The sequence below is a fragment of the Macrobrachium nipponense genome, chromosome 18 (genome assembly GCF_015104395.2).
Source record: "Macrobrachium nipponense isolate FS-2020 chromosome 18, ASM1510439v2, whole genome shotgun sequence".
Classification (NCBI taxonomy): Eukaryota; Metazoa; Arthropoda; class Malacostraca; order Decapoda; family Palaemonidae; genus Macrobrachium; species Macrobrachium nipponense.
The window spans coordinates 31,432,202-31,440,992 of NC_087211.1; positions in this window are offsets into that span (position 1 = coordinate 31,432,202).

Sequence of the window (8,791 nt, forward strand, 5' to 3'; positions counted from 1 at the left end):
TCAAACTGAATGTAAATACATCGGAATAAATGAAATATAAATCAATAAAATCAGAAAATAAAATGTAATAAAACAAATAAATAAAAATAATAAAGATTAATTACATAAATAAAAAAAAAAAAGTAATAAAATAAAAACAATAAAATAACTAAAATGAATTAAAATAAATAAAATTAAGAATGAAATAAAATCAATATAAAGAATAATGAATAAATTAAATCTAAATAACAATAAAGTAAAAATAAAAACAAAATAAAAATAATAAATAGAAATAACTAATAAATAAATAAAAACTACCATACCAAAAAAAAGTAATATACATACACAAAGTATCCTAAAAACAAATAAATAAATAAAATAAAAACCAAAATATTAAATTAAAAAGAAATATATATATAAAATAAATAAAAATAATTATAAATAAATAAATAAAAATAAATATAAATAAGAAAAATAAAAAATATAAAAATAAAAATAACTATAATAAATAAAAATAAATTAAAATAATAAAAAAATACATTAAAAATAACTAAAAATAAATAAATAGAAATAATAAATATAAAAATAAATAATAAATAAATAAAATAAATAAATAAATAAAAATAAAAAGAAAAAAAATAACAAATAAATAAATAAAGATAAAAAAAACTAAATGGAAAATAAAAATAATAAAAAAAAAAACTAAATATAAATATAAACCTAAAAATAAATAAATAAATAAATAAAAAATAATATAAAGATAAAAAAAAATAAAAATTGATAAAAATAAATAAAATAAAAAAAATAAATAAATAAATAAAAAATAATTGCAAAAATAAATAAATAAAAAATAATAAATAAAAATAGATAAATAAAAAGTAAATAAATAAAAATAAAAATATATAAATAAATGAAAATAAATAAATAAGAAAAAAATTAAATAAAAATAAAAATAAAATTTGCATATAAATAAATAAATAAAAAATAAATACGTAAATCAAATAAAATTTGAAAATAAAAAATAAACATAAAAATAAATAAAATAAATAAATAAAAAATCAAAAATTAAATAAAAATAATAATTAAAAATAAATAGAATAAATAAAAAAATAAATAAAATAAAATAAATAAAAAAATAAATAAAAAATAAATAAAAAAATAAATAAAAATGAATAAATAAATCAATAAAAATAAATAAAAAATAAATAAATAAAGGTAAATAAATAACTAAATAAATAAAAAAAGAAAGAAATAAAAATAAATAAGTAAATAAAAATAAATTAATAAATAAAAATAAATAAATATATAAATAAAAATAAATAAAAAAAAATAAATAATTAAATAAAAATACAACAACAATAAATAAAATAAAAAATAAAGGAAAATGAAAAAATAAATAAAAAATAAATAAATAATAATGAATAATAAAATATAATAAATTTATTTATTATTATTGATTTTTATTTATTTATTACTTTTATTTATTTATTTTTATTTATTTTTATTTTCATTTATTCTTTCATTTTTTTTTTATTAATTTAATTATTTTTATTCATTGTTATTTATTTATTTATTTCTATTAATATATTTATATTTATTTATTGTTTTTTTTTATTTTTATTTATTTTATTTATTTTTATTCATTTTTAATTATTATTTATTTATCTATTTATTTATGTTTATTTGATTATTTAATTTTACTTATTTATTTTTGTTTTTATTATTCGTATTATTTTTGTTTATTCATATTTGTATATATTTTTATTTATTCATTTATTTGTTTATGTACTTAATTTTATTTAATTATTCATTTATTTTTTTTTTTATTAGTATTTATTTATTTATTTACTTTATTTTTTTATTTTGATGCATTTATATATTTATTTATTTATTTATTTTTTAATTATTAATTCAGTTTTATTTTATTATTTGTATTTATTTAATTTATTTATTTATTTATTATTTTTTGTATTTATTTATTTTATTTATTTATATACTTAGTTTATTTATTTATTTATTTTTATTTATATTTATTTATATACTTATTTATTTATTTATTTTTATTCATTTATTATCATTAATTTATTTATTTGATATATATTATTCATTATTATTTATTATTTATTTATTTATTTATTAATTCATTATTTTCTTTATGTTTATTTATTTATTTTCTTTATTTTTATTTATTCATTTATATTTATATATATATTTATTTTAATTTATTTCTATTTGTTTCTATTCATTTGTATTTATTTTATTTATTTATTTATTTTTCTTCATTTATTATTCATTAATTTATTTATTTATTTATATATTTATTTTTCATTATTATTTATTTATTATTTATTTATTTTATTTTTTTTTTTTTTTTTTTTTTTTATTATTCATTTTTATTTTCTTTATGTTTATTTATTTTTATTTTCTTTATTTATTTATTTCATTTTATATGTTTATATATATATTTATTTTTAATTATTTCTTTTATTTGTTTCTATTTTTCATTTCTATTTTTTATTTTTATTTATTTATTTTTATTTCTATTTAAAATTTTAATTTTATTCACTTATTTTTTGAAAATTATTTATTTATTTTTATTTAATTTATTTTTATTTTTATTTATTTATTTATTTATTTCTATTTCTTATTAATTATTATTTATTATTTATTTGTTATTTATTTATTTATTTATTTATTTATTTATTTTATTGATTGATTGATTGATTGATTGATTTATTTATTTATTTATTTATTTATTTATTATTTATTTATTCATTTTATTTCTATCATTTTCATTTATCCATTTATTCATTTATTTTTATCTATTTATTTATTTATTTTTATTAATTTATTTATTTTTCATTTTTATGCATTTATTTATTTCATTTATTTATTTGGTTATTTTTATTTATTTATTTATTTATATGCATTTATTTTTTTTAAAATTTTTATTTTTATTTTATTTTAGTTATTTTTATTTTATTTTATTATTATGGTTATTTGTATTTAGGGTTAATTTGATTTATTATTTTTTCATTATTTATGTAATTTTATCAACTGATTTATTTTTTTATTTATTTTTTTATTTTTATTTATTTTATTTATTGTTATTTTTCTTATTTTATTTTACTAGAATGAAAGATATTTCATCTAGAATTGAATTTCTCTAAATGAACTGACGATTAGAAATTGACCGAATGTCAAAATTCTTTATATTTTCGTTACGTTCATGAATATAAATAAAAAAAAATGAAAGAGTTATTGTTCTCTACTTCTGAAGTAAATTCAAAATTTTCGTGTTTTGAGTTAAAATAATCAAGAAACAGGGGTACATGTTCTTCAGATCAAAAAATTAAAAATGTATCATCTACATAACTTCGGTAGAACAGTGGTTTAAACGAACTGGTACAATTATCTAACCAAAGAACTTCGTGATGAGATAAAAAGGCATTGGCCAAAGTAGGAGCAAGAGGGTTTCCATTGCTACACCATCTTTTTGTTTATAGACATTTTTGTTAAACACATTGCTATACCATCTTTTTTTTATATACATTTGTGTTAGATAATTGTCCCAGTTCGTTTAAACCACTTTTCTACCGACGTTATGTAGATGATACATTTTTCATTTTTAGATCTGAAGAACATGTACCCCTGTTTCTTGATTATTTTAACTTAAAACACCAAAATATTGAATTTACTTCAGAAGTAGAAAACAATAATACTTTAGCTTTCCTTGACGTGCTCGTAAGTAAACACAGCGATAACACTTTTTCAACATCAGTTTACAGGAAACCAACATTTACAGGACTCACAACTAAATTTTCTTCATTTATCCCTATAGTTTATAAACCCAATTAAGTCTGTACACTTGTGACCCGTGCCTTTAACATTTGTATAAATTATTTTAGTCCTCATTCAGAATTTCAGATCATAAAAGAAATGCTTAAAAAAACGGCTTTAACATTGCTTTCATAGATACATATTGGTAAACAACTAGAAAAGTTATTGTTCCCTAAAGTTTCCATTTTCAAAGCCAATAAAGCAGTATTGTATTTTACTATGTTTTACTATGGTAATAAGAGTTTTTCTGTTAAAAATAGACTACTAAATCTTTTAAGAGAATTTTATCCTCAAGTTAATGTTAGGGTAGTGTTCAAGCCTAAGTATACTATTGGTGGTTTGTTTAAGTACAAATACGAGTGCAATTGCTGCAATGCAATTTACGTGGGTAAAACAAAGCGCCAAGCACGTGTACGATGGTTTGAACACTTAGGAAGATCAGTTAGGATAAACAGGCTTTTAGCAAAATCACCATTCAGTGCCATACGGGATCACGCAGAAAATAGTGATCACCCTCTAAGGTTAGATTAATTTTCCGTTCTCTCTACTCGAGTGGCCCCCATGGAGCTGGCAATAGTAGAAAGTCTCTACCCTTTAAAGTTGAAACCTACATTACTTTATTCTAATGATCGAATGTAATTTAGTGTTTTTTAATTTTTTTTCTTTCTGTGTTTTTGTATAGACCTGATGATGGAGACAGTTACTCCGAAACCGGTAGTCATAACAAAATAAAGGATGTTTTATGTACAAGTGCTGGTTTTACTCTTTCTATCAAGGGATAGATCAGTTGCAGATATATATATATATATATATATATATATATATATATATATATAATATATATATATATATATATATATAGATATATATATATATATATATATATATTATATATATATATATATATATATATCTATATATATATATATATATATATATATATATATATATATATATATATATCAATATACTATATATATGAGATCCTCGCGTGAAAATGAAAGAAGGAGGTACCAAGACTTTCAACTTTTATTCCAAAGTCATCTTCAGGGTACTGAACAATTTTAAGAGTACAAATTATACAAGAAAGCAACATGAGGCCACAAATAATAAAACAAGTCAACAACCTACTCCGTATAGCAAATAAACATTGTTCAAAACAAAAGACATACTTAGCGGAAATATGTAGTAACTAAAACCACAGTACAAAACTATCTGTTTGTAAAATATCTAACAACTTGTTTAACTTTTAAATCATCAAGAATATATCTTTTCAACAATTCATCCATCTTAAAAAGACCATCGCTCATATTCATGTTATTAAAAGAACTAATGAGGCAACCTTCAATTAACAATCTGTCATGCATTGATGAACTTCTAAAAACGACTCCAGCTGAATTCCAGTCTATAGTGTGTTCAAAATCCCTCACGTGACAAAAAATGGCACTTGAACCGTTCGCAACCGTACATTATATTTATGTTGTGTAACTCTCTTACTTAGTTCCTTACCAGATTGTCCAATATAAGGCAAATTACAAACAGAGCAGTTAATTTTGTACACGCCTCCTGTTGTCATCACTGATTTATTACAAAACAATGCATTTTTGACAGATGAATTATTACTAAAGCAACATTTATATGCAGACATTTCAGGCTACGTACAATTGATAAAAATTCACAGTGGTATGGCAAAACTGAAATATTTTCAATTTCAAATTTACTTGATCTTTCGTGACAATAAAATGATTTTTTGGCACTTTGGAGGCAACTATCAATAAAATACCTTGGGTAACATAATTCTCTCGCAATTTCATAGATATTCTTAATTTCCTCGTCTAAGAATTCAGAATCACAAATTCTCTATTGCCGTAAAAAAACATCCCTGAGAAAGGACTGTTGTCGGTTTTATCTTGGGGTGATGGCTGGAAAAAGAAAAATTAGGAATGAAAGCATTCACTGCTGTTGGTTTACGGTAAACTTTGAATTTAAAACCGTTGTCGGTTCTCATAACGACTGTGTCAAGAAATGGTAGGGTTTTATCCTGTTCTATTTCCAAATTGAATATTATGGATGGAACCAGGCAATTCAAAAGTTCTAAAAACTCCAAGGGGTCACGATCCCGTGGCCACAGGCATATTATGTCGTCAATGTATCTGTATCATGTCAAAGTAAACGTAATGATATTTGGTAGGTATCTGTTTTCGTAAAACTCCATATAGATATTTGAGAGAGTTGCAGATAAACAGCTTCCCATTGCCAAACCAAAAAATCTGTCTATAAAAACAACCATTAAACGTAAACGTATTATCAACTATGCACAACTTAATCAACTTATTAAAAAACAAAAATGGTGGGAAACAGGAATATTTATATCATTTTTTCTTGTAGAAATTGTAGCAGATCATCAATGGGCACTTTCGTAAACAATGAATTGACATTAAAACTAATTAACCTGCAATTTGCACCTCTGACTTTCAACTTTGTGATAAGGTCTTCCATATTCTTAATGTGTGCCTCCGATATATTTCTTATCAGTTGAAAGTCTTGGTACCTCCTTCCTTCATTTTCACGTGAGGACCTCTAATATACTTCACCCACGGGACCATTGTGGAATTGCAATATATATATATATATATATATATATATATTATATATATATATATATATATATATATATATATATATATGTGTGAAATATTTAATATATATATATATATATAATATATAAATATATATATAATATATATATAATATATAGTACACACACATATATATATATTATATTATATATATATATATATATATATATATATATATAATATGATATATATATATATATATATATATATTTATATAATTTATATATATATTTATTTATATTTAAATTTATATTTATATATGTATACATATATATATATATATATATATATATATATATATATATATATAAATAAATAAATAAATAAATAAATAAACTTATATGCATGTATAATATATAATATTATCTATATAGATGTATATATATATATATATATATATAATATATATATATATATATATTATATATATATATATATATATATAAAATATACTTAATATGCATGATATATATATATAAAATATATCTTATCATTCTATATGTATATATATATATATATATATATATATATATATATTATATATATATATATATATATATATATATATATATATATATATCTAATAAAAGGAGCCCATAATAAGTAGGTCAGACAAAGACGGGAAAATCGTAATAATGGACAAACTTCTACCTCGACAAAACGTCCCCACAGAATTTTTTCGGAAAGTAAGATTAATTGGCCAAGACAAAAAGAGTATTGAACTATTAGAGAAATTTAAAGTAATTAATCCTAAACTCCCCTACTTTTATGGCCTTCCCAAAACTCACAAAGACAATCTTCCATTCAGACCCATCGTTTCATGTGCCGAAGCTTTCAATTACAAAATTTCCCCTTTTTTAGGCACTTTTTCTCCCAGTCACATTAAACATTCGGAAGATTTTTGTCACAAATTCAGAGAAGCACATATACCCCTTCACAACATAAAACTTTTAAGCCTTGACGTAGATTCCCTATTCACAAAAGTACCAGTACAGGACGTTCTTCAGTTTTTGAGGGAAAAATTATCCCCCTATTCATATAATTTCCCATTAGCGCTTGACAAAATAATAAAGTTAGTTGAATTATGTGCATCTAATGACGTATTTTCATTCGGGGAATCATTCTATAAGCAAAACTTCGAGTGTAGTATGGGTAGTCCTTTAAGTCCTGTTTTAGCCAATCTGTACATGGAATACTTTGAAACTACGGTAATAAATGCAATAAAACCCAAAAACATGCTTTGGATGAGATATGTTGATGATATTCTAACATATTGGGATAATAGGTGGGGCAATTTTAATGAATTCCTCTCAAAATTAAACGCATTAGTGCCCAGCATCAAATTTAAAGTTGAATGGGAAACAGACAACAAAATTCCCTTTCTTGATGTTTTAATAATCAGAGACATGACAGAATACAAATTTACCATATACAGAAAACCAACGTTCTCACTTTCATACATTCACTACTTTAGCTAACACGACATTGCTATCAAGATAGGTGTAGCCGGCAATCTGTTCTTAATAGCCTTACGAATTTGTTCCCCAGATTTCCTGGAAAAAGAATTTGAACTAATTCGTAAGCAACTTTTGTCTTTAAAGTATCCTGACCATATAATTGAGAAAGCAATTCACAAAGCAAATGTAATTTTCTACCGACCCCTTAAGGGTAGGCTCCACTTTGGGGGGTGCCGATCGTAAAAAATATTTGCCAAAAATACACTAATCAAGACAGGCTAATGAAATTTTGCAGGCATTATTAGCACTATAATAATGCATATTCCCTGTGAGTTTTATCATCCTACAGGGAAAATTAATGATTTTATGAAAAAAAATGTGAAAAACGGAAATTTCCGGGCCCTCGCACTGAAGGTTATTTGGTGATTGGTGAGAAACTACAGTCTTGAATAGAAATTCGGTCTGACAGAATGTTGGTATATCCACCTGGAACATGCACAAAAAAAATTATCAAAATAGAACAGTAAATAAGCACGTAATAACAAAAAGAAGAGCAACAACTTTGTAAGTTCAGGGAAAGCCCCGCCGAATAATCAGACTATAGCTAGGAAGAAATATTCAGGAAAAATTCAAATCTCGATTTAGGGACAAAAACTTTTGAGAGTTTGTAGTTATTATGTCACTTGATAGCCTAAAACATCTAAAAATTATATTATTTAGGACAATCAAAGAAAACCCCCCCTTCAAAAAAAAAAAAAAAAAAAAAGGGTGGGGGTGGGGGGTGGTTTTTTTCTTTGATTGTCCTTTAATAATATAATTTTAGAGTTTTAGGGCTATCAAGTGATATAATAACTATAAACTCTCAAAAGGTTTGTC